The sequence below is a fragment of the Macrobrachium nipponense genome, chromosome 46, assembly GCF_015104395.2.
Source record: "Macrobrachium nipponense isolate FS-2020 chromosome 46, ASM1510439v2, whole genome shotgun sequence".
Taxonomy (NCBI): Eukaryota; Metazoa; Arthropoda; class Malacostraca; order Decapoda; family Palaemonidae; genus Macrobrachium; species Macrobrachium nipponense.
In genome coordinates this window covers 3,680,523-3,695,354 of record NC_061106.1, presented here as the reverse complement: position 1 = coordinate 3,695,354, position 14,832 = coordinate 3,680,523, and the positions used below count along the sequence as shown (strand labels likewise).

Here is a 14,832-nt window from a genome sequence, read left to right as displayed (position 1 = left end):
CATGAAAAGTTACAAGACATTCATAAATTTTACCAAGTTATACATGTTTTTTCTAACAAATAATTTTATATTATTATGTAAACTTATAATACCAGCTTACAGTATCAAAACAGATAAGAACTAAAATCAATAGCAAATTCTGAGCATATTCGTTGTAAAATATTTACATATATTTATTGAGATCAGAGATGCAGCAACATTTTTCGATTATGTACTGTAGTACCTCATACTTTGAACTTAATCCATTCCAGAAGGCTGTTCAAAGTACGATTTATTTGAAATATGAAACAAATATCCCCAGGATAATTCATTCCAGCCAAAGGTTGATAACAGAATCAATTTTATTCACATGCTTGGTACAAAGATAATCAAAGGAATCGATAGTGTGTGTGTCCGATTGTGTGTCTGAAAGAGAGAGAGAGAGAGAGAGAGAGAGAGAGAGAGAGAGAGAGAGAGAGAGAGAGAGAGAGAGCAATCATCGTGTTTACACTTGGATCTTAAGTGCATGAAAGAGATTAATTTTTGCCACAATACATCAACTTACTGTTGGCAAGTGGCAGACTTTTAAAACAGGATTTTGCAAACAAATACAGTGGAACCTCTACATACGAAAAATTCAGGTTACGAAAGCAAAGACGAAGATTTTTTTGCTTCTGTATACAAAAGTAATTCAGGTGGCAAAAGGGTAAAGTCCGAGATTCGCCCTGGCCTCCGAGAACAATTGTAAAACTAGCACACCGCCAACTCAGTAGACTCAGCACCATCCTCCCGCTCTCCCATTGGTTCCTGATGCTAGTCACCACCATAAAATCCTGCTCTCCTATTGGTCAGCATCTGTCCCATCATGCCTCTATGTAAAGGCATTCCTTGACCATCTTTTGTGGCAGCGTTATCGTAAACACCTGAAATTCGTTCGTTCACATATATTTCGTTTGTTAACCTAAATTCGTGTTAGTGATTTCGCTTTCGTTGTACTGTAAGTTACTTTATCGTGTTGTGTGTGAACTTGATTACTTACGTTATTAGCCATGTGTCCCAAGAATGTTGGAGAATGAAGATGGAGATAATCAAGAAGTGTTAATGTTTTCTGCCATTTGTTAATGTGTTTCATAAAGTTTGGTGTTATTGTTTTCTGCCATTTTTTAATGTTTCGTAAAGTTAAGTGTTCATATTTTCTGCCATTTGTCCTCCTCCTCTGTCGTCACTTTCGGAGATCGCCTCACTCGAAAGGTAAGGTTCCACATTTTAATACATACATACATATATGTACGTACAGTATTTCTTGTACCCTTTACACTAATACACTTTATTTACAGGTACAGTCATGGTTATGTTAGGTATTGAATGGCCCAAATTGTTGTATTTCATTGTTTTTTGGTCAATTTAGCTTTTATTATAAAATTTGCTGTGGTGTTTTTGTAGGGCCCGGGAATTCCAAACAACAAATTGAAAACAACAGGGGGCAAGCTAAACCGGCTTTAAAAGGACGAAGTAAACCATGTCCTCACTTAAAGGCAGTAAGAAAATAACTGACGGGGTCACGAGTTAATGAGGGGTATGTGGGTGGCCCCACATGTCTCGTGACCAAGCACAGATGCCAATACGTAGTCCCTTGCGTACACAATTATTTTAAACTTGACCGGTTTCCAGCTGGCGCTGAGTGTTTATCCTAATGTTAACCCTCTTACGCCGATTGGACGTATTAAACGTCGAGTCAAAATGTCTCCCGTATGCCGATTGGACGTATCATACGTCGGCTCAAAAAAGTTTTTTTAAAAATTCGCGGAAAAATACTTATAGGCCTACCAGCCGAAAACTTTTGTATCACGCGCCTTGGGGGATGCTGGGAGTTCACGGATCAAGGCGTTGTTTTGTTTACAATCGCTACGCAGGCGCGCAAGCGCGAATTTCTTTCTTATCGCACTAAAAAGTATCAGTGACACATCTCGGAAATTATTTCGTCACTTTGACATAATTATTGCACCATTTTAAATTATCCTTTACATGAAGTATTATATATGAAAATGTGCGCAATTTCATGCACAATACAACTAAAAAATACTCATGATTGTAGCTTTCATCAATTTTGAAATATTTTCATATAAATAACGATAAGTGCAAAAATTTCAACCTTCGGTCAACTTTGACTCTACAGAAATGGTCGAGAAACGCAATTGTAAGCTAAAATTCTTATATTATAGTAATATTCAATCATTTGCCTAAATTTTGCAACAAATTGGACGTCTCTAGCACAATATTTCGATTTATGGTGAATTTATGAAAAAACTTTTTCCTTACGTTCGTGCGATAACTCTTCCGATAAATTTTTTCGTGCGATTGTCCTAATGTTTGCACCCTTTTAAATTTGCCGTTACATAAAGTTTTATATATGGAAATGTGCGCAATTTCATGCACAATACAACAAAAGACAACCCATGGTTGTAGCTTTTATCAGTTTTGAAATATTTCCATATAAATAACGTTAAGTGCAAAAATTTCAACTTTCGGTCAGCTTTGACTCTACCGAAATGGTCGAAAAAACGCATGTAAGCTAAAACTCTTATATTCTAGTAATATTCAATCATTTACCTTCATTTTGCAACGACTTGGAAGTCTCTAGCACAATATTTTGATTTATGGTGAATTTATGAAAAAAAAAAAAATTACGTTCGCGCGGTAACTCTTCCGAAAAAATCAGAATTTTTTGTGCGATTGTCGAAATGTTTGCACCATTTAAAATTAGCTGTTTCATAAAGTTTTATATATGAAAATGTGCGCAATTTCATGTAGAATACAACTAAAAATGATTGAAGGTTGTAGCTTTTCTCTTTTTTCGAAATATTTGCATATAAATCACGATATAGAAAAAAAACCACGTTCGGTCAAATTTGACTCTACCGAAATAGTTGAAAAACGCAATTGTAAGCTAAAACTCTTACGGCCTAGTAATATTCCGTCATGTTTTTTCATTTTGAAACAAATTTGAAGTCTCTAAAACAATATTGTGATTTATGGTGAATTTTGAAAAATATATTTACCTTCACTCCGCGCGCCGATTCGCGGCCGCAAGTCTCCGAAATACGTACATGGCATTATCCTAATATTTGCTCCTTTTCATATTAGCCTTTTTATAGAGTTTCATATATCAAAATGTGCGCAAATCCATGAAGAATACAATAAAAAATAATTGAAGGTTGTAGCTTTTTCCATCTTCGAAATATGTGCATATGAAAAAATATATATATTAAAATTTCGACATTCGGTCAAATTTAACTCGTCCGAAATGGTCGAAATCTGCAATTCTAATCTAAAACTCTTACAGTATCGTAATATTCAATCATTTGTCTTAATTTTGAAACAAATTGGAAGTCTCTAGAACATTATTTAGAATTACGGTGAATTTTTGAAAAAAATATTTTTTTGCGTCCGCGCGTTACGAATTCGTACATCATTTTGTGATAATATTTTTCCGGTGTTACTTTTATTGTTTTACAATGTATTATATATCAAAATGATCGCAATTTAGTGTACAATACAACGCAAAAAAAAGTAACTGGTTAGCTTTGACCGTTTTCTGCACAGCGTGATTTGAATACAATTATGTATGAATTTTTTTTTTTCGCTACCATATATCGCATTATTTACATATGATAATGATATTATTTTTCATTTCTGATGGTTGCATTCTAAACTTCAGGCAATGACAAAAAAAGGAGCCAAAAATGAACTCTTAATCTTCAAAAGTACGGGCGCTGTAATTTTTTGAAAAAATTATTTTTTCCACTTCCGCGCTCACTCCAAACCAGGCCCGGCATACGGGAGACGTTTTGATTTTTAGGGCTCCGGCTTAAGAGGGTTAAGACCTCAGGTTTGTAAGTTATGAAAAATACAAATTAGTTACAAATTTGTCATATTTACATGTAAAACGTAGTTCTAGATACGAAAAAATCAGGTTATGAGGGCTGTTTCAGAACGGATTAATTTCGTAACCTGAGACACTACTGTAAGCACAGGTAGTGTTCAAGTTACGATAATTCATCTTACAATAATCCGATTTTACGATGGAGTTAGCAATTAACACTGATATGACAATATTTTGAAAATATTTTTAAATTTCGCTCGTAACGGTGCAGCCCAGCAGCGTACAACCAGGCAGCAAGAGAGACTGACAAATTACAATAGCCTAACTTTATCCCATCTTCTAGTTAAATAAGTTAAGAAAAAAAACAGCAAAAGAGAATTATGAAAGTTTTGTTTTTAACGTTTTACTCGTTTGGTAAATGTGTACTGCCATGAACAACCAAATGAGAAACAACGTTTTGCTAAGTACAACCGAATTGGATAACAACATCCACTTTGCTTATATTTTAACCATCGTAGGGTAATAAACAATTACCGTCCTTATGTTATAAATGACGTTATGTATAATAGAACTCATATATTTTTAGGTAATAACTTTGTACGCTATAGATCAAAGATAAGCAAGGAAACATAGTGTTAAATTTAAACTAAGTTGTAGCTGAAGCTGAGAACACTTTTTGAGCTGCTAATGACTGTTATTGTGCATCAGTAACAAAGTTAAAACTCCCATAAACTTATCCGATCAAACACAACTGTAGATAAAGTTGAGAGAGAATCATTTTAATCAAAATTTAAGGTCTTGAAAGAATACAGTTTACTGCTGTTTTCACGCTAATAAAAGATAAATAACATAACAGTAAAGCTTGTACTACAAAGAAATCAAGTAAAAATAGCGAACGGAATCACGTAATTTTCCTTACACAATAAACATGCCCACAAAGCAATCTTTTAACGAAAAAAATAATTTAGTTCCCAACGAGACACACTAAATTCATATTTTGACTTAAAATTAACACATCTTATAACGAAAAGATGACCTTTTCTCATATAAGTAAAGTATCAAGATATTCCTTTATGCTAAATAGAAGCAAAACAGTTTGCTCTGAATTGAGTTCAATACGATGAAATAAACTTGCATTTGCCATCAGCTGATTTCCAAACCAAAACATTGACCAATTTGTTACAATATGTAATATGAGAATACATACAATATAATAGGATAGAGTAATGTATGAATTTTAAAAGATTCATGGAAAAGATGCATATTCGTTATGTTTTTTTTCCATAATTTTATGTAGGCATCAGCAGCCTGATAGCTATCGCTCAAGCCGATATTGATCCAAATCTGAGTCTGATTTATCATGGTATCCATCATCTTATATGCCAGGCTAACTTGTTAATGGTTTTCAGTTTCTCTTAGTACTGAATTATCATGAGCCAATATGCATTGAACCTAGAGAATTATGAAATTAATAATTACTACACTGTATATGTATAAGTGTATACTGTGTAGTGTAGGGTACACTACCCTATATGTAAAGATGGTACTGATTACCCTAGTTTAGGCTAGGCTATATTGGAGGTACGATTTTTTCGACGTACGATGGGTTTTTCGGAACCTAACCCCATCGTAAGTAGGAGAATACCTGTAATAAGTCATGAATGCAAGGAAAGGAAGGAAAGATAAAATAACTGTTCACAAGTGTGATGGTAATTGCTTCATAGCAAAGGAAGTTAAATGAAAGGAGAACGCATTTTCGAGAAGTTCGGCAGCAAGAAGGCGTCAGCGCAATGTGTTGGAGGTACCTGTTATCATGATGATTCTAGAATCAGCAGGAGTGTTGTGGAACACGTCGAGACGCGAGAAACGCCGCAATTTCTGATGCAATACCTCGTCTAGATTCATCTAAGAATTTCTAGAAATCTCGCGAGTCTGTGACGTTCGCCGTAGGCTCCACCCCCAGGGTTCCGTATAAATGCAACGAACGAACTTTATAGAGCAGTGATCGGAGAATGTATAGAGAGATCGTAAGAGAGAGATTTCCAGTTAGTCACAGAGAGATATCCTCAGTAAGAGCCACAGATCAGATTATCAGTGAGAGATCAGCAGCAGTGATCGTCAGAGAGAGACTAGAGACGAAGGAACTGACGAAGTATCAATCAGAAAAAAAAAGTTGCTCGAGAGTTGGTTGGATACTGGTCTAGTCGTCTTCAGGAGTGGACGAATTATCTCGTGTTATCTCGACGTCGACCAGACTTCAGAGGAGAAAAGGTCCCGCTAGAGGAGTTGGGGAGTTCCTGCCTTACAAGTAGACTATTTTCCGCAATACGGAGTCAAGAGGATGTCTGCAAACAACGCTCCCTTTTGTGAAGCCACCGCCTCGGATTACCAAATTGACTAGCAAGTATTTGAATTGCCTCAGTGTTCCCCCAGTTCATGCAGTGTAAGATTCTATCTTTTTATGTAAATAGGAGATACCATTCTGCATTTACCTTTGTTAGTAAGCTTGTAAATAAACCTTTGTTGTGTTAGTGTTTCTTTCTATATTCGTATCCCCAGTTTCAACTGTTGGTGTTGAAATTTTTTTTTTTTATTTATTTCATATTGAACCTGAAGCGGACCTCTCTCAGAGGCCGTAACACTGTGTCGACCCATTCCAGGATATTTCGACACCGTAACATTGTCTCTGAGATCTCAGAGTCCGTAACATTGTGGCGACCTTGCCTAGGCTATCAACACTTTAACAGATTGAAACAGGGAGGATATAGAAAGAATCAGAATGAGTGAGATGGTGAAAGAGTTTATTGAGTCGGGTAGGCTACTAGGTCTAGAGGGGAATGATCTCCGTGAGTATGTTGAGAAGAAAGAACGAGAAAAGTATGAGAGAGAAGTAGTAATGAAAATGCAGCAAGAGAAAGAGAGAGAAGCAATGAGAATGCAGCAAGAGAGAGAAATGTTGGTAATGCAGCAGGAGGAGAGAGAGAAAGAGCGTATGCATGAGTTGGAAATTGCTCGGTTAAGGGAAAGTACTCGTAACAGTCGGTCAGGCGAGAACGAAAACGGAGCCGATACGTTAGATATGAGTGCAGTGTTAAGATTAGTACCAAAGTTTGATGAGGAAGATGTTACGACATATTTCATGTGTTTTGAGAAGTTAATGGAACGAGTAGGTTCTCCTAAAGAAATGTGGACTTTATATTTGCAGTCAGTTTTGAGTGGTAGGGCGCTTACTGTGTATAGTTCCATGTCTAAGGAGGAATGTGATAATTACGATATTGTGAAAGAAACTGTTCTTAGCGCGTATAGGCTAGTACCGGAGGCGTACTGTAAGAAATTTAGAAATTTGAGAAAGGATGAAAATATTACGTATGTAGAATACGGTAAGAAGTTAGGTAGACTGTTTTTTGATTGGTTAACTTCTGCTAAGGTTGAGGATTTTGACGGCTTGAAGAACTTAGTGTTGTTAGAAAACTTCAAAGATAACGTATCCCCTGAGATTAAACTTTATATAGAGGATAGGAGAGAAGTATCTTTTGCAGGAGCAACTAGGCTAGCTGACGAATATAGTCTAACTCATAATTTGAGTGTTAGTAAGAAACGAAACGATCCTTCGTCTGGTAGAGTACAAAGCAGTAAAGGTTTTAGTCCTAGTAATAGCAATGCGAGTAAAAGTGACTATTCCTGTTATACATGCAGAAAACCTGGTCTTACATCTAAGGTTTGTAAGAGTAAGGTGGCATCTAGTGGCTCAGAATTAACTTGTTTCCGATGTAATGGGAAAGGGCATTTAGCGAGGAATTGTGCAGTAGAAAGGAAGGACAGTAAGAAACCAGTGTCTCTAGTTAACCTTTCATCAAGTAGGAATGATGTGATGAGAGAAACTAGGAAAATTTTTGGTTAATTTCTGTCGGAAGGCGTAGTTTGCTCTCTTGGAGGAGTAGATTCGAGAGAAGTGGTCTTGCTTCGAGACACAGGGGCCACTGTATCACTGATAAGGAATGAGTGTGTGCCGAACAGGGCAGAAATCAATATGGAAGAGAAAGTCATGTTAGGTGGATTTCCTAACACTTGTGTTCTTTGTCCTTTGTTGAAGTTGAATTAGAAAGTCAGGTAGTGTCAGGAGAAGTGAAACTTGCCGTTGTGGACAGTTTGCCCGTTGAAGGCGTTGACATTATTGTCGGTAACGACTTGGCTTTATCCAAGAATTTGAATCCTGTTGTGAGGAATATTCCAGTGCCTGAAATGGTAGTAACTAGGTCGGGTTTAGATACAGACGTAGACTACGGTCATAATTTGTTCGTGGATTCGAACGTGAGTGAGTTTGTGGATTCGAACGTGAGTGAGTTCGTGGATTCGAACGAGTGTGATAGAGGTAGCGAGGTTGATCTTGGCATGAGTGTGGCTGAGAGACCTAACTCTATCATGGACAGTGATAGCCAAACGGAAGGTGTAGCTGTTGGAAGTAACATAGTAAATGTACAGGTATCTAGTCCTAGTTACGGTGATGAATTAGGCTTTAACGTTTTGGATAAGGATGAGCTAGTCAAGTTGCAGAGAGAGGATGAGACACTAACCCAAATTTTTGAATGTGAGCTGGATGATGATCTCGATGATGTGTGTAAGGAAACTTTTTGTTTAAAGGACGAAGTTTTGTGTCGTTAAGTTCGACCGAAGTCAGGTAGTAAAGGGGAAGTCACAGAACAATTAGTAGTTCCTAGGAAGCTTCGTGAACTAGTTTTGAAGTTAGCACACAATGAGCAAGGACATTTGGGAGTAAATAAAACTTTCAAGTGTATTAGTAGGGCGTACTTTTGGCCTAAAATGAAAATTGATGTAAAGAGATATGTTTTAAGCTGTCATGAATACCAAATTGCCGGGAAATTGAATCAAGTAATTACCGGAGTTCCGTTGTGTAATGTTCGGAACTTTGCCTAGAAGTAAGGGTAGAGATGATTGCATAACTAATCTTGAGTATTATAAAAACAATCTAAGATGTTTGGCAGCTTTCTGAGAATGGAAGTTCTTGGCACTTAGCAAAAGAAAACCCGAACGGAAGTCAAGGGGGAACTGAAGGAAATCCTGATCTTAGAGCTAAAGAGAGAAGTTTGTGTGTAAGAGATAGTTTTAGTACTAGTCCAGAAAGAAGGTTCCTCTTTATCTCATAATTTCGACGGTCCTTTTTCAGTGTTAGAGGAGAGGGGAAATATACATCATAGAATTAATGTGGGTAAGAGTAGAGCAAAGGCAATGAATGTAAATTTGCTTCAGAATTATAAACAACGCCCTGTGCCGTGGCCTCCGCCCGTGTAACAGTGTTACTGAGTGAGATTAGTTTTGAGAAAAAACACAAGAGGTGTTTTAGTATTTATAAGTTTTAATCAGAGTTCAGAAAACGGAAAAAGTAATAGAGAAGGATAATGTTATAGTTAGTAGCCTCCAGAGATTTTTCTCAGAATGAGTAGCCTAGTAACCGTTTTCTGTTTTGGCACGAGTGGTTGAGTGAATGAAGAAGTATTAAAGCTTTATGCAGAATTGTTTCCCCGCTGTTTAATTCTTGCTTCTCTTTAGAAAAAAAAAGATCAGTTGATTTCAATTTTTTTTCTCTTGGGGGGGCGTGTGATGGTAATTGCTTCATAGTAAAGGAAGTTAAACGAAAGGAGAACGCATTTTCGAGAAGTTCGGCAGCAAGGAGGCGTCAGCGCAATGTGTTGGAGGTACCTGTTATCATGATGGTTCTAGAATCGGCAGGAGTGTTGTGGAACACGTCGGGACGTGAGAAACGCCGCGATTTCTGATGCAATACCTCGTCTAGATTCATCTAAGAATTTCTAGAAATCTCGCAAGTCTGTGACGTTTGCCGTAGGCTCCGCCCCAAGGGTGTCATATAAATGCGACGAACGAACTTTGGAGAGCAGTGATCGGAGGATGTATAGAGAGAGATCGTAAGAGAGAGATTTCCAGTTAGTCACAGAGAGATATCCTCAGTAAGAGCCACAGATCAGATTATCAGTGAGAGATCAGCAGCAGTGATCGTCAGAGAGAGACTAGAGACGAAAGAACCGACGAAGTATCAATCAGAAAAAAAGTTGCTCGAGAGTTGGTTGGATACTGGTCTAGTCGTCTTCAGGAGTGGACGAATTATCTAGTGTTATCTCGACGTCGACCAGACTTCAGAGAAGAAAAGGTCCCGCTAGAGGAGTTGGGAAGTTCCTGCCTTACAAGTAGACTATTTTCCGCAATACGGAGTCAAGAGGACGTCTGCAAACAACGCTCCCCTTTTGTGAAGCCACCGCCTCGGATTACCAAATTGACTAGCAAGTATTTGAATTGCCTCAGTGTTCCCCCAGTTCATGCAGTGTAAGATCCTATCTTTTTATGTAAATAGGAGATACCATTCTGCATTTACCTTTGTTAGTAAGCTTGTAAATAAACCTTTGTTGTGTTAGTGTTTCTTTCTATATTCGTATCCCCAGTTTCAACTGTTGGTGTTGAAATTTTTTTTTTTTTTTATTTATTTCATATCGAACCTGAAGCGGACCTCTCTCAGAGGCCGTAACACTGTGTCGACCCTTTCCAGGATATTTCGACACCGTAACATTGTCTCTAAGATCACAGAGTCCGTAACAACAAGGAAGCCGTTTAAACAATCGAAGGCATGCAGAAGCTGAACACAGAGCCCGTTTGTTTATTACAGAGGTTAGTTACTTTTACAGCAGTAAAAAATTGTAAAAAGCAATTGACACTAGATTGGTATTTTTCTGTCATTTTTTTTCTTTTTTTCTGTATTGCATTTGCTTGTTTTCATATTTTATCATTACGTTAAATTTATTGGGAAATTCCCTTTTTATGTGAAGTGGTATTGCTTTTACATACATACAGTAATATTTTAAATCTCTCTTCTCCTTCTCTCCTCAACATATCAATGCGCCCTCGTATAGTCTCAAGTTAGCTGGCCGTGACGTCACTGTACGATTTTATACATCTTTTATGCTAAATGCTATATTGAAAGCTAAATTTTATATAAAGCTTTATACTTTTATTTATTTTGTCAAATATTGTTATCATTAAACTATGTATTGTAAATGAAAAAAAAAAGATGTATAGTTTAACTTGTAAGACCCAGTAGACCATTGAATACAAGTATAAACTAGATAATCAGTCAGTTCGAAGTACAAGCATTTGTTCGACAAACTATAAAAAATATTCATGAAACTTTTGTTTGAAAAACAGAAAGTTTGACATAAGAAATGTTCAACAAATGAGTTAGCAGTATGTCTTTTCTTATGTATTTCTTTGCACTTTTATTTGCAAAAATTACATTTTTTTCTACATTGAAAGCTCTATCGAACAAAATAAAGCTAACATATGATGCACAGATATAAAATCTTTGATATTTATAACAGTCACAAGAAGAAATACAGTAATAGTAATTATTTCAAAGTGTAGTAATTACTTGAAACTATAGAAACGAAACAATTTGAAATTTTCATTAAACACAGGGTTGCCAACATTGCCTATGTATATTTCGAGGAATGCGGAAACAAACATTTAACATCATAGTGTAATATCAGTTATTTTAGTGAAGATGCATAAAACCATGCAAGTATTAATAGAACATAAAGGAAAATCTCCGTAACATTAAACATAATCAACCATGAATGCACCTAGATTCAACAGAGAAGTTGGGTGTGGTTGCCAGTTCTGATTTTAGCTTCTAGGACCTGACTGTTCAGACTATACTTCAGCTTTGGCTTCGGTTTCAACCCACGACACAAACGTAACATTATCTACCCAACCTATGGATCCCCAGCTGTGTCCTACTCGAGAGGGGGCGACTGCCCTAATACCCCCTCGCCAGCCAGTTCCTACCAGGCCCCCAGCATCAGCCGTAGTCGCAGCCACTGGACGAACACAATAATGAAACCTTGTTAATGGAAAATCATGTTTACAACCATCTAGATATCCAAACAAAAGGAGAAAGAAGGCAAAAATAAATGTACAAAAATTCTTCAGGGAGAGAAGAGAGCTAAATAAAGAGAAAAAAAAAAAGATTCTTCCAGGAGATAAAGAGAGGAAAATAAGAGAAAGAGAAAAAGAGCAAAAAAAGAGCATGTGAAACCGAGCATAGAACACCATCTTTGAGAAAGGCTGTTGCTGCTGCTACCTTCAGGGAGGGCCATAGGTTATTTAGGTAAAGATAGAGCCATTAGGACATACCAGGACCTGGCCTTGCACCTGGGAAACAGACTCTTATAAAAAATAAGGAAGACGGTCACAAGCAAACAGAACACCCGTAAAATCACCACCTGGTTAAGTAGGGAGAAAACAGACCCCCAACCAACCCTCCTCCCCCCTCTGCCTCTACTGCTATCCACAATCCTAACTCCACCTATTTCACTTCAACCTTTTATCTCAAATCTTCTAATCATATTACAACCGTGAAATTTGACTGAATTTGTGTAAGTAGGCATATCATAAGGGCGTGATATCACCCAAATTCATATTTCCACAGTCAACCAGTAATCAGTTCAATCCCGTCAAGCATTATTGTACAATAAATTCATGAGTAAGAAGCACCCGAGCATGACCAATAGACCTAGTGCTTGATTCTGAAAACAGGCCTCTGTTTATTCCTGACTAGATAAAAAGGTCCTGAGAGAGAGAGAGTATAACAGGAGATACTCAAATTAAAATAATGCTCTCCAAGCATATTCACACACCGGATTTTATAGACATGCATAGTCTCAGTTATTCACTGAAAAAGAAGGTGGAAACCTTGCAAAAATACTTGATGCGACCCTGAACTCAATTCCACATGCAAAAATTTGCAGAATTGAGAAATTCTATGAAATTATGAAATATCAAGCTGGAAAATATATTTTCTTGATTATTGAAATAGGCCTTACATATAACTTGGATTTTTTTCCACCAACTTGTGTCTTGTTTATATTTCATTTAACCAGTTGCTAAACTTCTTTGTGCTTTATCATAAGAAATCATAACTTTCGATATAACACTATAAAAGTAGAAAGTTAATTTACAAATCACATTGGGCCAATGCTTATGCACTCGGTTCCTGTTGCCACTTATGGTGAACACCTGATATCACACATTGAGAGCTGCAGATGTTTCTATAGGAAAATTCTTTTTTTTTTTCTTGTTCTTCTTCTTTTTCTTGTGTTAATAAACAATTATTGAACTAACATTGACCATTCACTGGGGAAATACCTTCTGTGGTTCTACAGTTAATCACTGATGCTTATTATTAGTTGAAGAGGATGACAATAATTGGAATAAAATATACTAACTGGCAACCCTACGAGTTTCTAAAGAAGTACGATAAATTTTTAAATTTGTAGCTTCACTTTTGACGCTTACTGTACAACTCTCCTTGAGGTCAAGTAGTACACAACTAACTGTCATGAGGTGCCCACTTTATCTGAACCAGTCTAAAAGTTGCCATTCGTAAATTTATGGTCTATAGAAGTATGATGGCACCTCTTTCCCACCCAATTCCCCCCCCTCAAATCAATGCCATGTAAAATTGTTACTCGCCATGAGTAAATCCGTCAACCACTCAAAACTTGTTATTACGACTCGTCCATATCCGTCCATTGTATAACATAGTATTTGTATGCAGTCTATAATTGCGATATTCTTTAAAGAAATGTTTGGTTTTAGTTGAACAGTATACAGAACTTGAAATAGTCAGTGATATATATACAGTGGTACCTCGTTTGGCGAACTTCTCTTATGTCAAATATTCCGTTTTTTGAATGAAATTATCTGGAAAATTTTGTATCATTTGTTGAACAAATGCTCGTAATTCGAACTGTCCGATTATCTTGTTTATAATTGATTATCTTATTTATTCTTGTATTCAACGACCTACAGCATCCTACATGAAAAATTGTATTAACATGTTTTTTATTTATAATATAAAGTTTAATGATAACCATATTAAAAAAAATTCATTAATTATTAAAGCATTTCAATATAAAATTTAGCATAAAAGATGTACAACATCGTATGATACAGCGGTGACGTCACTCAAAGCTGACTTGAAACTGAACGAGGGAACATTGATATGTTGAGGAGAGAATGAGAAGAAGAGAGTTGAAATATTGTTGTATGTATGTATGTAAAAGCAATAACAATTCACATATAAAAGGGAATTTCACAATAAATTTAACATAATGATAAAATATGAAAGCAATCATCGAATGCAATGCTGAAACAATAAAGAAAGTCTTGAATGAGCCAGTGGTCATTGTGCCGAGTGAGATGGTATAGTTTAATCACACTCAACAAAATAGTAAGCGAAAGAACAAAGCTTTTCACAATAAAATTTAGCATAAACGATTAACAAAATCATTCTTCATTGCGGTGATGCACAGCTAGCTTGAGGTAGAGGGAGGGATCTTATATTTTTGAGGAATAATGAATGAATGATTTTATGTTATCATGCACTGTGATATTGTTGAGGAGAGAAGAGGAGATAGTAAAATCTTTACTGTAATTTGTACATAAAAGCAGGACCAATCACATAAAAAATAAAATCTTATTTCACAATAAATTTAACATAATGATAAAACATGAAAATAATCAAATGCAATACAGTATTAAAAAAAAAATAGCTTACATGAGCCAGTGTTCAGTGCACTGAGTGAGACGATAGAGAGAAGAGGAAATGGGAGACAAGGGTTTGCTTTCTACTGACTTACCAGCTGAGCTGGGATGATTATTAACCAGTTTCTTTCACTTGCACTCTATTTGCTCAAATCACATCTCTTTTGTTACGGTAAAATACCTATCTAGTGACAGTTGCTTTTTATGTTTTTTTACCACTAATTCTAACTCGGCTCCATTAAAAATACACTGGCGCCGCTTTCAGCTTCTGCGTGCCTTCAGATGTTTGTTTAAACTGCTTCCTTGTGAAAAGTTATATATCTCTCTCGTTTTCTTGCATT

General features: G+C 36.4%; 1 protein-coding gene across 3 annotated transcripts in view; it reads left to right on the top strand.

Annotated features, from left to right (window-relative positions):
* The window catches only part of LOC135214730 (transformer-2 protein homolog alpha-like), a 264,938-nt gene that overhangs the window by 202,084 nt on the left and 48,022 nt on the right, over nucleotides 1-14,832 (top strand). The window lies entirely within an intron of this gene.